This window comes from Arachis ipaensis, chromosome B10, assembly GCF_059453495.1.
Source record: "Arachis ipaensis isolate K30076 ecotype BB chromosome B10, ASM5945349v1, whole genome shotgun sequence".
Lineage (NCBI taxonomy): Eukaryota > Viridiplantae > Streptophyta > Magnoliopsida > Fabales > Fabaceae > Arachis > Arachis ipaensis.
The window spans coordinates 61,913,007-61,931,598 of record NC_142435.1 but is presented as its reverse complement, the minus strand read 5'-3'; the positions used below and the strand labels follow the sequence as shown (position 1 = coordinate 61,931,598).

The 18,592-nt window shown below is 36.4% G+C and overlaps 1 non-coding gene and 1 pseudogene across 1 annotated transcript; both read right to left on the bottom strand.

Moving 5' to 3' along the window:
- Positions 1-3,476: 3,476 nt before the first annotated feature.
- Positions 3,477-4,561, bottom strand: LOC148580263 (uncharacterized; annotated as a pseudogene).
- Positions 4,562-18,281: 13,720 nt separating this feature from the next.
- Positions 18,282-18,389, bottom strand: LOC148580262 (small nucleolar RNA R71). Its single transcript, XR_015896274.1, has one exon. It is a non-coding gene; the product is annotated as a small nucleolar RNA R71 (small nucleolar RNA).
- Positions 18,390-18,592: the final 203 nt, after the last annotated feature.

Below are 18,592 nucleotides of genomic sequence, written 5' to 3'. Positions count from 1 at the left end.
TTAATTCATCGGAACACAGCAGAGCTCCTCACCCCCAACAATGGAGTTTAGAGACTAATGCCATCAGAGATTACAAAGTTCAGATCTAAAATGTCATGAGATACAAAATAGATCTCTAAAAGTTGTTTAAATACTAAACCAGTAACCTAGGTTTATAGAAAATGAGTAAACTATGATAGATAGTGCAGAAATCCACTTCTGGGGCCCACTTGGTGTGTGCTGGGGCTGAGACTTAAGCTTCTCACGTGCCTAGACTATTTTGGGCGTTCAACTCCAGGTTGTAACCTGTTTCTGGCATTGAACTCCAACTTGTAACCTGTTTCTGGCGCTGGACAATAGACTGCAACATGGAACTGGCGTTGAACGCCAATTTACGTCATCTATCCTTGAGCAAAGTATGGACTATTATATATTTCTGGAAAGCCTTGGATGTCTACTTTCCAACGCAATTGAAAGCGTGCCAATTGGACTCTTGTAGCTCCAGAAAATCCATTCCGAGTGCAGAGAGGTCAGAATCCAACAGCATCAGCAGTCCTTTTTCAGCCCGAATCAGATTTTTGCTCAGCTCCCTCAATTTCAGCCAAAAAATACCTGAAATTATAGAAAAACACACAAACTCATAGTAAAGTCCAGAGATATGAATTTTTCCTAGAAACTAATGAAAATATACTAAAAACTTAACTAAAATATCCTAAAAACTACATGAAATTAACCCCAAAAAGCATATAAAATATCCGCTCATCATGGACGCCGGAGGTGGACGCGGAAACATGTGTTTTTAGTGATAAAAATCGACGGCAGATTTGTCCATTTTAATTTAAAAAAAACACATATAGCGTCTATTTTATAGATTAAATTTACACCGTTTACTCTAATTTAGAAAGTGATCTAGACCGTTCAAATTTATCGATGGAAACGTTGTCGATATTTTAAATAATAAAATAGACGCCGTATTCGTCGATTTTAGTTTCGACTTCTGTTGCGTCAATAATATGACGATAATAGGAAAAAAAATTAATGCATCATAAAAATATCGACGACCAAATTGTCGATTTTAATATTTTATTTTTAATTATTTTTTTAGTAATATCGACATCAAGCCGTCGAAAATTATCGACGTCAGAAACAACCGTAAATTTTTGGCCTCGAAAAAAATGCTTTTTCTTGTAGTACAAATTGAATATAGTTGTGAAGAGAAAAAAGGGACAAACACTTTAATCAGTTTAGAATCTTCGTTAGAGTTTTAGAATAAAAAAGATCGAACCTCAGAAACTTGCCAACTATAGAGTCTCAATTTTTCTCTCTCGTTCTCTTTCTCAACATCAAATATGAAGAAAAAGAATGGATGTAGGAGGTGGTTCTTGAGATTATATACAAAGAAAAGAAACAAGCAGGAGGTGGCGGGAGCTTGGGGTGCTGTGGGTTTCAAGGAGCGATTCATTAAAATTAATAATATTAAAATATTCTTAGGGAGATAATTACTAAAATTAGATATATTAGATTACAAATAATTATTCTACTAGAATAAATATATGAGCTACTAGTAAAAAAAGTGCCGGTAGCTTTTAGGCCTTGTTATTATATTATTACCATGAAATATTACTATAATAAAATATTAATTTACTAAAATATTACAATAAAATATTATTTATTTTTCTGCATATGTGAAATCGGTTCGTTAAATGAAATCTAATCTTGTCATTCGGAATTTGCGAATTTTTAACGTATGAAACTCGAGAAATCCATTGCTAAAAATCTAAGTTGTTAGATCCCACGGGTAGTCGGAGTAGAGGGTGATGACCAAGAAGTCCCAAGGGTACCAGTAGACACCTTCCTCTACCACGACCACAAGACCGATTCATGACACCTCTTCTTGTCGACATGTCTGCAAATAGCATACTAATTAAATTCAAATTTTCATCCATTAAAATTCACTAAAGCAACAACAATTATCATCATTTTTACAAATTAAACTCCAAGACAAAGTTTCTAGTCTTTACAAAAGCAACAACAATTATCATCATTTTTATTTTCTAATTTTATTCAAAATCTTATAAAAATTTTGACAGTGACTTTGACTGTTGCTTTTATCATTTCAATGATATCATCAATCTTTCTACATATTTCTGAGATAGGGATTAGGTCCAAAAGAAGATATCCTAACTATAATGGAGGAAGGAATTATGAAATGACATACCTTACAAGATGTTGATGCAGTTGCAGCACCTGGGAGGGGGTTCGCTGAGCAAGATCCTTCTTTTGCTTTGAATTGATGGATGAGCCAGTTGGTACCTATGAACAACTCGTGGCGGTCTTAAATCCTGCAGCGATTCATGAAGAGGAGAGATGCTACCAATTTCTGCAAGGGTCTGGGGAACCTCCATTCATGGGTTCCATCCAAACCAAATATACCTAAACCCTTCGCAACTTTTCAAATATCAAACAATTTACTCAAAATAAATTTACTTGGTTTGTTATCTTTAATTGTCTTTAAGTTGTTAATTTTTTTAATTATTAAGACAATATACAACGGTTCAAATCCTATTTCTCCCACCAAGGGGCTTCAAGTATTGTTACCAATAAATTTTATTATTAAAGCTATTAATTCCTTTTTATTCTTTAATCAACTTCGACTCAATCATTTAAACAAACTTCAATATTCAAAAATAGATTAATGAAATCTTTAATAAAGATAATCAAGCCATAAAACATTAATCAACTTAAATGCAAAGCATTTCAAATTTGTAAAACAAACATCCCCTAAATCTTAATACTAATTAACAACTAAAACCTAAATTTATCATAAATTTAACTAAAACAAAAATGAAATTTAATCAGAAAATGATGTTACCAGATAAGGAAGACAGGTGGTTATAGGTGGTTACTGGAATGTCAAAAATTATTGCTAGACGCAGAGGGAGCAACGACAGTAGCAGCAATGGCGGTGAAGGCAGAATGCTAGTGTTGGCCGGTGCTACAGGAGCGGCTGCCAAAGGTGGTTAGCGACAACAAGGGAGGGAGAGAGAGAGAGAGAGAGAGAGAGAGAGAGAGAGAGAGAGAGGGAGAGGGAGAGAGAGAGAGAGAGAAAGAGAGACCAGAGAGACGAACCAGTGGACGACTATAGGGGGCCGTTAGAGGGGACTTCCAGAGAGGACGTTGAGTGAGAGATGAAATGAGAAGGTTAGAGAGAGAGAGAGAGAGAGAGAGTAGTTTGAAATGGGGGAAGAGGATTCGCGTTTCCAATTTAGGGCACATTTATTGTTGGATTTATCCAAAGGTAAAGCTTCGTAGGTACTCCAAAATGCAACATTTCGCTAACAAAGGTTACCATTGGATTTAAATGAAGCACCAATTTTTTGTTTTTTCTCCACTTATTACCAGCAGACTTTACCATCGAAAAATAGAATCTGCTTGTAACTTTTTTACCGACGAATTAATCATCAAATCCACCAGTAAATCCGTTGGTAAATCTGTCGTTAATAGCCAGTGCTAAATCCGACGGTATTTAACATGTTTCCTGTAGTGCAAGTTGTAAAATCATGTTTTAAAACCTGAATATAATCAAATTCAGTATAAGATGTGACAATTTTTAAGACTAATAACTTCAATGTATAAAAAGTTGAACAACAAAATCACTCTAATGTAACAATCAGATTCAATATACATTTATGCTTTCATCGCAATCAAGTGATATTGTAATCTATAGTTTTTAGAAAATTTAATGCTTCTAGCTAGAATTTAAAGCACCAATGAATAGGCTATTTGCATAATTTAATTGACGAATTACAAATTTTCTACAAACTTCAATGAATGTTATATATGTAGCAATGTCGAATCCCAAGAAAACATGCTCTCATAGTCTTCTTTCATTGGGTGACAGCAACCTCATAATTGTATTGGAAGCAGTAACCCATCTCCTAACTATATAATCAAGAAAACTTGGCCTACCTTAATGACATTTACATTTACCGGGGGATTCAAATGTTCCTTGGACAAGAACCTTTTAAAGTATTTTTTGCAGCAACTACTATACAAATTACAATACTCTTTGTAAAATTCATTAGCCAGCATGAACATCACAGATTCTTGAAGGTGATTGATAATGTTTGATGGCAGCGCGTTAATCACCAGGTTGCTATCAACCGGGACATGATCCTTATAGTTGGATTCAATGAGGATTTTGGTGTAATATTTTGCTTAATTAGAAAGCATATTAGTTAAGGACATGGCTTAAGAGCTTTTATACAAGTTGTGAATTGTGGCTTCACAAGGACAATATCCGTGTTGATTGTTGCGAAGAATCCACTTGTTGTTTAGCTTTTTATTGTTGTAAATATGAGTCAACTTGCACAACTGAATGATACTGAGCATCTAATGTATAATGCTAATTTTCTAAATCTAAAGAGGAACAAAGAATGATGTAGGAGTAGCTGAATCCTACTCCAAAAATACCTAAAAACAAATGTATTTTCATGAGTTGTACTATCAAAGCTCCCAATAAAAAATATAACAAATTCACTTCAAATCTGAAGTGGCTCTACCTCGACAAGCTCAATGACATCATAGCAAATGTAACACAAGAAATTAGGTCGTAAACATCCAATTTTTCGTTGACAAAAACAAAAATCAAACAAGAATAAAAGAAACAGAAAATAAAAATGAAACAACAACTATAATCAAATGCAAAACCTAAAAGAAAGCTAAAACTCATGTTATAATCAAACCTCAACTATGCTATAATCAAACCAACTTTAGCAACTAAGATTCAATCAAATACTCAAGTTACAAACAACTTCAGCAACCAAAATCCAATCAAATTCATAAAGTAAAACAAACTTCAGCAACTTTTAATTCTTCTTCTTCTCACCAAACAATGCACATTTTTTAGAAAGAAAGTGAGCAAGAATCAAAAGCAAAAATAAAAATGAAACAACTATAATCAAACACAAGGCCTAATCAAAGTTAAATCTGATGCTATAACCAAACCCTAACGATGCTATTTTTGTCAAATTAATTAAAAAATTCCAAAGTGTTGACTCATAAAATTTGTAGACCCATTCCAAAAGGGAAAAACACCTAAAACAAACAGAAATGCCAAAAAGGAACAAGACATGAAAAAATAGCAAAAATCAAACATGCAGAACTCGAATAAGGAGAAGGAGTAGAAGCTCACCTTGATGCAAAAATGCAGAAAAAAGAAATGGCAAATGTAGCAAAAATCAGAACTAAAATCAATACAAGAAGTAGTAAAATCAAACATAAAAAAATAGCGAAAATGAAGCATGTAACTGAGTAGAAGCAAAAATCGAAAATACTAAAATTCAAATGAAGCATGTGACCTAAAATGAAGAAATAAAAAACACAAAGAATAGAAGCTCATCTTGATGCAGAGACGAAAATGCAGAATCAAACAAGGAAAAAGAGAAAAGAAATAGCAAAAAATTAGTGAAAGAATTGTGATTTTGCTGAAAATTGCACTCGAAATAAAGAAGAAAGGAGGATGCACTGCAGGTAAAAGAGAGGGAAAGAAACTCCCACCGCACTAGAGAGGGAGAAGCCGAGCTTCAGAGAAAGAAAAAGAGAATCGCGCCACTTGAAAGAGAGGAAAGGAAGTAATTTTTGTGCATGTACCTAAAATTGGTGAGAGTGGAGTAGAATATGTGTTATGAATAAGGGTGGGGTTTGTTTTTAAATTTTTGAATTTTCCTTTTTATATGGAAAAGTATAGGGGGCAGCAATTTTGTTAAATTCTAGCCAGCATGTAACCAGTAAAAAAAAGTGAGTCATTGGATGAAATTTTATACTAATCTCACACCATTAAAATTATTATTGATAGCTATTTAATGGCTACAAATCATAAAAGTTGCTGGCCCTAACATTCCTCTTTTTATATTTATATACGGTGGCTACAATTAACAGCTGAAATTGGTATGGATGTAGCATAATTGTACTTTTAGCTATTTAAATGCTTCTAATGTGGACGTACGGCGCCTTTGTATTAATTGGCATAGGCCTGTATTAAAGGGGTACTTATGTATAGTAGCTATTTAATCAATTATTCATTATGTACAAAAAAATATTTTTTTCCTATTTTTTGTGGTTGAAGGAAGCCATAAATTAGAAATGAAGGAGAACGAAATAAAAAAAGAAAGAAAAAGAAGAATTGAAGATGAAGGAATATCTGATGTAGGTGTCAACTATGGAATCACGTCGTTCTAAAAAGGGACCAGTAATGGTTAAGTATGGCAAGCACCCGTTTCTTCGTTATTATTATCCACACGAAAAGCTGTTTTAGACAACCTGGACCCCCCACTTTCCATTCCTAATCTCTTCATCTTTGATGTTTGACTCCCCACTATTACCCAACCTAATCATTAATCTTTATACTTACTTGCACTCTGCCCCCCTCTTATTTTATTTATTATCCAATTAATCCCCCTCATTCTTTTATTTCTGTTGATGCTTTCCTCCGTTCAGCTAATCATGTACTAATGTACTATGAACTTGCAAAATAATAGGAGAAAGTAAATAAATAAATTCATACAGGACCGGACTGCTGGAGTTTTATCTTCTTGATATCATGAATGATATTGATGTTACAGATTTTCATTTTTGTCGTAATTCAAAATACCTTTTAGTCTTTTAGTGTTTTTTTTTTTTTTCAAATTAAATAGTATTCATGTCATATATAGTATTATTTTATTTTCCTACCTTGCTATTAAGAAATATACGTTTTTTTCCTTTGGTTCTTATAAAATTCACTTTTTTAGACTAAAATATATATTTTTAATCAATCATATAAATTTATATCAAGTAACATAATTATATATTATAGTTATATTATCTTTTTTACTTTTTGTAAGTCGAATTTGTAACGAACGATTCAAAAAATATATTATCAAAATTTATTAATATTAAATTATTAAAATAATGTATGACTAAAATTAAAAATTTTAAAAAATTTATAAAAATATTTGTATTTAGAAACATGTGAATAATAGAACTATAGAAGAGTAATTAGTGTATTTAAACATATTGAAAATTTGAATTATAAAAAAGTGAAAAAAATTGGTGTAGAAATTAATTTTGCTCATGACATTTAATTTTAGAGATTAAAATGAATTGCTTTGTGCAAAGTGAATCGTTTAATACAAAATAAAAGACTAATTTAATATACTCATAATGATAACATGACAGATGACACGTGAACGATTAATATCATGACATGTGACACAAGCTGATATGTGAAAAAATAGTATTATAAGAGATGACACAACTGTCTACATTTGAGTTTCACGTGTCACGAATTGATTTGTCATCCTATCTTTATATTTGGCCAAATTATAATAATATGAATTTCATGTACTTTAATTTGAATATTAAGCTTTTGAACCTTATTGTATAAATGAAAGAGAATTAATTTAATTATCTTTGATTTTTATTAAATTAGTATTTATTAAAAAATAAATTTACAAGTTGATAATAAAATAGTATTTCAAAGATAATTATTTTGTATTTAATTTGGTTTTAAACTAATACTCTATTTTTTTATTTTTACTAAAATTATTTCACTACCTTAATTCCAAAATTCCCAAAACAAACTCTAATTTACACTCACTAACCTAAACCCTAACACACAACATCCAGTCACTCCCTTTCTACTCCACACATGTCGTCACTCTCACTCTCCTCACCCCACCCTCACTCACTTTACTCATCTCACACACACTCAACGCATAGCACACACACACACAGAGAACCCATAGGCAGAGGAACAAGAAGAGAGAAGCAGGGAAAGGAGCTGCCGCCACCACGCCTCGCCACCAAGTCGTCGTCATCATTTCCCACGGTGGAGGAGAGAGAGAAAGCCAAATGCGAGGGGAGAGAGAGAGAGAGAGAGAGAGAGAGAGAGAGAGAGAGAGAGAGACACGGAAGGAGGATCCGCCGTTGCCATTTGTGGGGCTGTCAACGTGGGTCGCCGTCAAGCCATGCCTCGTTGCCACCGTTCGCATGTCGTCATCGCTGCTGCCGCGTCCTCCATCGGCGTTGCTGCACGCGAGCTGGAGGAGAGGAAGTCACCACTGCTCGCCGTTCGAAGCTCTTCCTGCTGCTGTTGAGCTACACTGTCGTCATCGCTGTTGTCTGGGTTGTCACCGGTAGAAGCTGTCACTGTTGGAGCTTACCGAAACCACAACCAGAGCTGCAACTCCTTCGTTCTTGGTTTCTTTTTGTGCAATAAGTTGTTTTGTTCCGAAAACCCTTTTAACTGCTTTTCCGTTATATGTTGCTGAGGTTCCTGTGGCATTATTGCCATAGGATTGAGTTTCGGTTCTTGCATGTCACGTTTGGAGTTGTTGTTGTTGTTGCGGAAGTGTTACGGAGCTATAGTTGCTGCTGCCGCTGTTGTAGACCGGTAGAAAGAGAGTTTTGTCGCGTAGTCGAGTCGCAATCGAGGTAGGGGTTTTTCTTAAGCTCATTTTACTTTTAAGAATTGTTTCAAGTCGATATTAATGCAAAAAATATATTTTTATGAATTTGCAAGTCTTATAGATTGAACTAAGTTGCATTGAATGAATGTAGTTACTTGCCTGGTTGGTATATTAATCAAGTGATATTGTTTAGTTGGGTTTTGTGTTTGGTTTGAAGTTGTTGTGATAATGGTTGGATTGTGGTTGCTTCTGATTATTGAAATGGAATGTTTGCTGGAATTTTAGTTATGTTGATTCTATTGCTTCGGGCATTGGATTGAAAATGATTTGATATTTGGCAACAGTTTGTGATAACTTGCATCATCTACCATTCTTTCTTGCATAAAGAAGACCATAAAAGAGCATAAATCTCGTTTGATTAGTACAATTCATGCATTATTTGATGAATATTATGGTACACTACTTTGAGATGAGTTGTGCTGAATTTCAGGTGAGAAAAGCATCAAAAATTGGGTAGAAGACAAACAAGAAGCTGGGCGTGTGAAACTGGCGTGCCACTTGAAGCAAACGCCACAAAAATGCACTGGCGTGGCACGCCAGTACTAAAGTCCAGAGAAGAAGTCCAAGCATGCATGAGGGCGTGGCACGCCAGAGACTGGGCGTGGCACGCTAATACAAAATTCCAGAGAGCCGAATGGAGGACACAAAAGGGGCGTGGCACGCCAAGCTGGGTGTGGCATTCCTGGCTCATCAACTACTATGGGCGTGCCACTTGAGCAAAGGGGCGTGGCATGCCAACTCACCATTCCAAGAAGAACCTTCACTATGGCGTGCCACTTGGTGTCGAAGGCGTGGCACGCCAGCCTCAAGAAGTCACTTGGGCGTGCCACTTGAGAACCCAGGCGTGGCATGCCAAGCTTGGAGAGTTCACAAATCCATGAGCGTGCCACTTGAGTAGCATGGCGTGGCACGCTGGTACAACAATCCAGAGAAGGGGCTGAAGGCAATTGAAGACTGCGCGTGCCACTTGAAGTAATAGGCGTGGCACGCCAATGCACAAAGGACCAAAAGCAAGGACTGGGCGTGCCACTTGGTATCGAAGGCGTGGCACGCTGGTATAAGTTTCTAGAGAGGATGAAGGAGGCCAATTACATGGGGCGTGCCACTTGGTATCGAAGGCGTGGCACGCCATTCACCATTCTTCATTTAGGCATGCCACTTGAGCAACCAGGCGTGGCACGCCAGTGTCATTCAAAGAGAAGCATTGGGGCATGCCACTTGAGTTCGGGGCATGCCATGCCAAACAGAGGAACCACTCACTCACAAAAGGGGCGTGGCATGCCAAACTCTGGGTGTGCCATGCTAGTTCAACTTTCCAAAGAAGCCTAGCCGAGCATAAAGCAAGGGCGTGGCATGCCAGACCTTCGGTGTGGCACACCAGTACAAGTTTCCAGAGGCAAAGAGAAGTGAGAAAGGCAAAGGGCGTGCCACTTGAGTTCGAAGGCATTGGGCGTGGCATGCCAAGCTGGAAATGAAGGGCACGTGACACGCCAGAAAAGCGCCAGCCACACGCCAGCTGAGAAGTCATGCTTATTGAGTATTTTCTTTTCCCTCCAAAATGTAATTTTCCTTTTTCACTTTTGTAATTCTTTTGTTTTACTATGCGTAGTATAAATACATGCAAGGAGTACTGAAGAAGGGGGTTAAGCAGTTAGTTTTAGATCCACTTTTACACTTCACTTTTGAGTACTTTTTGAGCTATGAGTAGCTAACTTCCCTCTCATTGAGAGAGGGAGCTCTGTTGTACTTGATGGATTGATAATAGTGAAATCCTTCTTCTCTTCATCTTCTCTTTGATTTACTAGAAAGAATTTCGTTCTTAATGCTTAGTGTTCAATTATCTTGGGAAAGAGATTGAATGCAATTGGGTTTCATGGGAACCTTGGGAAAGGAAACCTGAAACCATGCTTGAAATCCCTTCTCACACTAGAGTAGAATCTGGGTTTTGGTGTTTGGATACGTGACATATAATCCTCCCTCTACCTGGACCTATAATGGTGTGTGGTATAATCAGGGACCAAGCCTATCTCTCTTCATGAGCAATTAGACCAAGAAATTGGTTATTGATCAAGATCTGAGAGATTGAGTCACCAAGGGATTCGGGCTCAATCAATCATAATTGCCAAGAGGTCAATGAGTTGCATGATTGAAGAGGATATAAGCTAGATTTGATCCAAAGAGACAACATCTCCCAATCTCAATGAATTTTCCCATTCTTATCTATCCATTTCTTTATAGCTTATTTTTACATTCAGCAATTCCCCATTCCCATTTACATTCAAGTCATTTATGATTCTGCCCTTTACTTTCTGCCATTTATATTTCTGCACTTTATTGCTTTTCTTTATATTCTAGTCATTTACATTTATGTCATTTACAATTCTGTAATCTACAATCCTATTGATCCGCTTGACTAATTCATCAATTGATTAAAACTACTCGAATTTGCCAATCTTTGTGGATACGATCCCACTCCACTGTGGGTTATTACTTGACGATAATTTTGGTGCACTTGCCAAAAGGACTAATTCACGAATTTGGAATGGGGTGTGAATTCCAGTCATCAAGTTTTATGGCGCCGTTGCCGGGGATTGGCTTAAATTTGACACTGATTATATCAATTGGAGAGCTAGATTAAGCAATTTAAATTCCTTGTTATTTTATTTTGTTTAGCACCTTTTTATTTTCTTTTATTTTGAGTTCTATCTCTTTCTTCTGTGACTATTTTTATCATCCATATTTCCACTCTTCTAACTGTTTGATTAATTGCACCACTCACACTAACATCCACTCTAATAAGAGTAATTTCTTTATTCATTTTTTTCTTGCTTTTGCCTTGTTGGTTGTATGACAGGTAGAAGAAGCGGTGCTTTAACTTCCTTTGATTCTGAACCTGAGAGGACCTTCCTTAGATTAAGGAGGGAAGCAAGAGGGAAAAGAGTCGTTGGTGCTGAGGAAGAGGAAGAGTATTTTGAAACAAACATGGAGGAGAACATGGAGAACCACCATGAAGAAGAAGCTCACAACGCCAGAGAAGACCCAATAAATCATAATGGGCAAGAAAGGAGAGTCTTAGGCTCCTACATCAACCCAAACCCAGAAAATTGTGGCAGCAGCATCCTAAAGCCAACAATTCATGCCAATAATTTTGAGCTAAAATCTCAGCTCATCACACTTGTTTAGAACAATTGCTCATATGGAGGAAGTGCTCAAGAAGACCCTAATCAACATCTCAGCACAATCTTGAGGATATGTGATACTGTAAAGTCCAACGGGGTACACCCCGACATCTACAAACTATTTTTGTTCCCTTTCTCACTCAGAGATAAGGCAGCAAAATGGTTGGAATCATTCCCCAAGGATAGTCTAACTACATGGGAGGAGGTCGTGAACAGATTCCTTGCAAGATTTTACCCCCACAAAGAATCAATAGGCTGAGAGCTGAGGTGCAAACTTTCAGACAACAAGATGGAAAAATACTCTATGAGGTCTGGGAGAGATTCAAAGATCTGACAAGAAGATGCCCACCAGAAATGTTCAATGAATGGGTACAACTACACATCTTTTATGAAGGACTATCCTATGAAGTAAAGAAGGCTGTGGATCATTCTTCAGGAGGCTCACTCAACAAAAAGAAAACCATTGAAGAGGCCATAGATGTCATTGAGACTGTAACTGAAAATGAGTATTTCTATGCTTCAGAAAGGACTCAGAAGAAGGGAGTGCTAGAGCTCAACTCTATAGATGCTTTGTTAGCTCAGGACAAAGCAATTGTAGCTTAAATAGTAGCTCTAACTAAAAGGATGGAGGCCAACCAAGCCTCAGTCATTCAAGACCAAACTCCTCAACAAGAAGGGAATGCACCAGAACATGAAAGTGACTAGAAACAAGCCAATTATGTGAACAATTCATCCAGACCACCATATGACCCACACTCTAAGACATACAACCCAGGTTGGAAGAACCACCCAAACTTTGGGTGGAGAAATTAACAAAACCACAACCAGGACTACAACAAACCTTATTCATCAAATCAGCATTTCAACCACAACCCCAACCATCAGACAGGGAACCATATACCCTACCATAACTCACAAAACATAACATACTATGGTGACCAACCCACACACAACAACCTCAATAAAGATGCACCATCCTCAACTATGCAACCATGTGAAATTAAGAGCAACTTTAAGAGGATGGAAGCTGCAATAGCACAACTGTCCTCACAAATTATAGGAGCAGTCTCTACCCTCATGGACAGACAAGAACAAATTGAAAGAAGGATAGATGCTAATCAAGAGGAATACAGGTCAAATCTGAAAAATCAAGGTGTAGCAATCTCAAAGTTGGAAGCACAAGTGGGGATTTTGTCCAAGCAAATCCCACTTTCTACACACATATTTCCTAGTGATACCATGGCTAACCCAAGAGGGAAATGCAAAGTAATTACTCTAAGAAGTGGGAAGGTTGTAGAAGAAGGAACCCCAAGCAAAGACAAGCATGAAGAAGTTGCAGCAAAGCATGAGAACAAGGACGAAGAAGAAATCCATGCTCCACCTCCACCAAAACCAGTCTTGAAGCCTTATGTGCCAAAGGCACCATACCCACAAAGACTGGGAAAAGATGGGAAGGATGGCCAGTTTTCTAAGTTCCTAGAGATCTTCAAGAGACTCCAAATCAATATACTATTTGCTGAGGCATTAGAACAAATGCCACTCTATGCTAAATTTTTGAAGGAGCTTATAACCAAAAAGAGGAATTGGGAAGCAAAAGAAACCATAATCCTAACTGAAGAATGCAGTGCCATCATACAGAAGAAGCTGCCTCAAAAGATGAAAGACCCAGGGAGTTTCCAAATTCCCTGCATCATATGAGACATCACCATTGAGAAAGCTTTGTGTGATTTGGGAGCTAGCATAAATCTTATGTCCCTGACCATGATGAGAAGGATGAAGATTGAGGAAGCCAAGCCAACAAGAATGACACTCCAATTGGCTGACAGAACATTTAAGTTTCCACATGTGGAAGACTTGCTAGTGAAAGTAGGAGAGTTCATCTTTCCTGCTGATTTCGTTGTACTGGACATAGAAGAAGAGGCCAACACGTCAATTATCCTAGGAAGACCATTCCTAGCTACTGCTGGAGCGATCATCGATGTGCAAAAAGGGAAACTAGTCTTGAGGTTGAATGAAGAGAAAATGGTCTTCAATGTCTTCAAAGCAATGAGTTACCCCAAGGAATCCATAGAAGAATGCATGCTGGTAGACACCATGGAACAAATAGTTCAAGAAGTCTTGGAAGAAGAACAATGTGGAGGAACCATTGAGCTGAAACAAGCACCAGATGGAGAATCGCTACAAGCAACCATGGGAAACTTAATCATGCCAACCATTACAAGCAACAAAGATGCAGAGTCACCAAAACTAGAACTGAAAGCATTACCACCCAACTCGAAATATGCATATCTTGGTGCCAACAACACCCAACCAGTAATAATAAATTCAAGTTTGAGTAAGAAACAAGAAGAGGAGCTCATCCAAGTGCTGAGACAACACAAGGATGCCATAGGTTGGACACTTGCAGATTTAAAAGGGATTAGTCCTTCAATGTGTATGCATAAGATCTTACTTGAAGAAGATGCCAAACCTTCAAGACAACAACAAAGGAGGCTGAACCCAACTATGAATGAAATGGTTCAGAAAGAATTATTGAAATTGTGGCAAGCAGGGGTGATCTACCCCATCTCAGACAGTCCTTGGGTAAGCCCGGTGCAAGTAGTCCCTAAGAAAGGAGGGATCACTATTGTGGCAAATGAGAAGAATGAATTGATACCCACAAGCACAGTGACCGGATGGCGTATGTGCATTGACTACTGGAAACTCAATGAAGCCACCTGGAAGGACCACTTTCCCTTACCTTTCATGGACTAGATGCTTGAAAGATTAGCAGGACATGAGTACTATTGCTTCCTAGATGGGTATTTGATGAGCGGATAATTTATACGCTTTTTGGCATTGTTTTTACATAGTTTTCAGTATAATTTAATTAGTTTTTAGTATATTTTTATTAGCTTTTAATTAAAATTCACATTTTTAGACTTTACTATGAGTTTGTGTGTTTTTCTGTGATTTCAGGTATTTTTTGGCTGAAATTGAGGGACTTGAGCAAAAACCAGATTCAGAGGTTGAAGAAGGACTGCAGATGCTGTTGGATTCTGACCTCCCTGCACTCAAAGTAGATTTTCTGGAGTTACAAAACTCTAAATGGCGCGCTCTCAATTGCGTTGAAAAGTGGACATCCAGGGCTTTCCAGCAATATAAAATAGTCCATACTTTGAATAAGGATAGATGACGTAAACTGGCGTTCAATGTCAGTTCCATGCTGCATTCTGGAGTCAAACGCCAGAAATAGGTTACAAAGTGGAGTTCAACGCCAGAAAATGGCTACAAACTGGCGTTCAACTCCAAGAGAAGCCTCTACATGTGTAAAACTCAATGCTCAGCCCAAGCACACACCAAGTGGGCCCCAGAAGTGGATTTCTGCATCATTTACTCAATTCTGCAAACCCTAGTAACTAGTTTAGTAAAAATAGGACTTTTTACTATTGTATTTATATCTTTGGATCATCTTTGATTAGTTTTATGCTATCTTAGACTTTCATGGGGGCTGGCCATTCGGCCATGCCTGGACCATTATCACTTATGTATTTTCAAACAGTAGAGTTTCTACACACCATAGATTAAGGTGTGGAGCTCTGTTGTTCCTCATGAATTAGTACAAAGTACTACTATTTTTCTATTCAATTCAAGCTTATTCCTATTCTAAGATATCCATTCGCACCCAAGAACATGATGAATATGATGATTATGTGACGCTCATCATCATTCTCACCTATGAACGCGTGCCTGACAAACACTTCCGTTCTATATGCAAACAAGCTAGAATGAATATCACTTGGATGTCTAATACAGAGGACCGAGTCCGAGATATTAGAATCTTCATGGTATAAGTTAGAACCCATGGATGGCCATTCTTGAGATCCGGAAAGTCTAAACCTTGTCTGTAGTATTCCGAGTAGGATCTGGGAAGGGATGGCTGTGACGAGCTTCAAACTCGCGAGTGCTGGTCGTAGTGACAGACGCAAAAGGATAGTAAATCCTATTCCAGTATGATCGAGAACCAACAGATGATTAGCCATGCAGTGACAGCGCATTGGACCATTTTCACAGAGAGGATGGGATGTAGCCATTGACAACCGTGATGCCCTACATAAAGCTCGGCATGGAAAGGAGTAGGAATGGTTGGATGAAGACAGTAGGAAAGCAGAGGTTCAGAGGAACGAAAGCATCTCTACACGCTTATCTGAAACTCTCACCAATGAATTACATAAGTATCTCTATCCTATTTTAATTATCTTTTAGTATACTATAATCTCTTAATACATTTGAATCCGCCTGACTGAGATTTACAAGGTGACCATAGCTTGCTTCAAGCCGACAATCTCCGTGGGATCGGCCCTTATTCACGTAAGGTTTATTACTTGGACGACCCAGTGCACTTGGTGGTTAGTTGTACGAAGTTGTGAAACAAAATTAAGAACATGAACGTGCGTATTGAGTTTTTAGCGTCGTTACCAAGGAAGGAATGATCACGATTTCGCACACCAAGTTTTTGGCGCCGTTGATTGTTCGAGTTTGGACAACTGACGGTTCATCTTGTTGCTCAGATTAGGTATTTTTATCTTAATTTTAAGCTTTTTATTTCTTATTTTCGAAAAATACAAAAAAACTTTCTTCTTTTTTTGTTTTTCCCAATTAATTTTCGAAAAATCAAAAAAAAAATTAATAAAATCATAAAATCCAAAAATATTTTTGTGTTTCTTGTTTGAGTTTAGAGTCAAGTTTTAAGTTTGGTGTCAATTGTATCTTTTTAATTTTTCAAAAATTATTTTCAAAACTTTCATGCATTGCATTTTTCATGATCTTCAAGTTGTTCTTGGCCAGTCTTCTTGTTTGATCTTCATATTTTTTTGTTTTGTGTCTTTCCTTGTTTTTCATATGCATTCTTGAATTATTAATGTCTAAAGAATAAAAATTTTTAAGTTTGGTGTCTTGCATGTTTTTCTTTTCTTGAAAATTTTCAAAAATAAGTCTTGATGTTCATCTTGACATTCAAAGTGTTCTTGGTATTCATCTTAACATTCATAGTGTTCTTGCATGCATTAGTTGTTTTGATTCATAATTTTTATGTTTTGTGTCAATTTTATGTGTTTCTCTCTCTCATCATTAAAAATTCAAAAATAAAAAAATATCTTTCCCTTATTCTATCATAAAATTTCGAAAATTTGGATTGACTTTTTCAAAAAATTTTCAAAATTAGTTGTTTCTTATGAGTCAAATCAAATTTTCATTTTAAAAACTCTATCTTTTTCAAATCTTTTTCAAAAATCAAATCTTTCTCATTTTTCTTTCACAATTTTCAAAATTTTCAAAATAAATTTTCAAAAATCTTTTTCATAATTTTCGAAAATCTTATTAGCATTTAATGTGATTGATTCAAAAATGTTAAGTTTGTTACTTGCCTAGTAAGAAAAGTTCAATCTTTAAATTTTAAAATCATATCTTTTTAGTTTCTTGTTAGTCAAGTAATCAACTTTAAGTTTGAAAATCAAATCTTTTTAAATTTCTTTTTCAAATCTTTTTCAAAATAAATTTCAATCACATCTTTTTCAAAATCAATTTCAAAATCTTTTCTAACTTCTTATCTTTTCAAATTTGATTTTCAAATCTTTTTCAATTAACCACTTAACTTTTTGATTGATTCTTATCTTTTTCAAAAACAATTTTCAAATCTTTTTCAATCAATCTTATCTTTTTGTTTCAATCATATCTTTTTCAAAACTGCCCAACTAACCCTCTACCTTTAATTTTCGAAAATCCCTTCCCTCTTTTTCAAAATTTCGTTTTAATTAACTAATTGTTTTAATTTTAATTTAATTTAATTTCAATTTTAATTTTCAAATTTTAAATTTAAATTTAAAATATTTTTATTTTATTTTGTTAAATTTTCGAATTCTTCTCTCATCTCTAATCTCTTTCTATTTATTTATTCATCCATTAACACCTCTATCCTCACCCCTGTGTTTGGATTCTCATCTTTTCCTTCTTCTATTCTTACTTTCTTCTACTCACATAAAGGAATCTCTATACTGTGACATAGAGGATTCCATATTTTCTTTTCTACTACTTCTTCTTTTTCATATGAGCAGGAACAAGGATAAGAACATTCTTGTTGAAGCTGATCCTGAACCTGAAAGGACTCTGAAGAGGAAGCTAAGGGAAGCTAAAGCACAACTCTCAGGAGAAAATCTGACAGAAATTTTCGAAAAAGAAGAAGATATGGCCGAAAATAATAACAATGCAAGGAGGATGCTTGGTGACTTCACTGCACCTAATTCCAATCTACATGGAAGAAGCATCTCAATCCCTGCCATTGGAGCAAACAATTTTGAGCTTAAACCTCAATTAGTTTCTCTGATGCAACAGAATGCAAGTTTTATGGAGTTTCATCTGAAGATCCTTTTCAGTTCTTGACTAAATTCTTGCAGATCTGTGATACTGTTAAGACCAATGGGGTTGATCCCGAGGTCTACAGGCTTATGCTTTTCCATTTGCTATAAGAGACAGAGCTAGAGTATGGTTGGACTCTCAACCTAAAGATAGCCTGAATTCTTGGGATAAGCTGGTCACGGCTTTCTTAGCAGAGTTCTTTCCTCCTCAAAAGCTTAGTAAGCTTAGAGTGGATGTTCAAACCTTCAGACAGAAAGAAGGTGAATCCCTCTATGAAGCTTGGGAGAGATATAAGCAACTGACCAAAAAGTGTCCTTCTGACATGCTTTCAGAATGGACCATTCTGGATATATTCTATGATGGTCTATCTGAACTATCAAAGATGTCATTAGACCATTCTGCAGGTGGATCCATTCACCTAAAGAAAATGCCTGCAGAAGCTCAAGAATTCATTGACATGGTTGCTAATAACCAGTTCATGTACACTTCTGAGAGGAATCCTGTAAGTAATGGGACGCCTCAAAAGAAGGA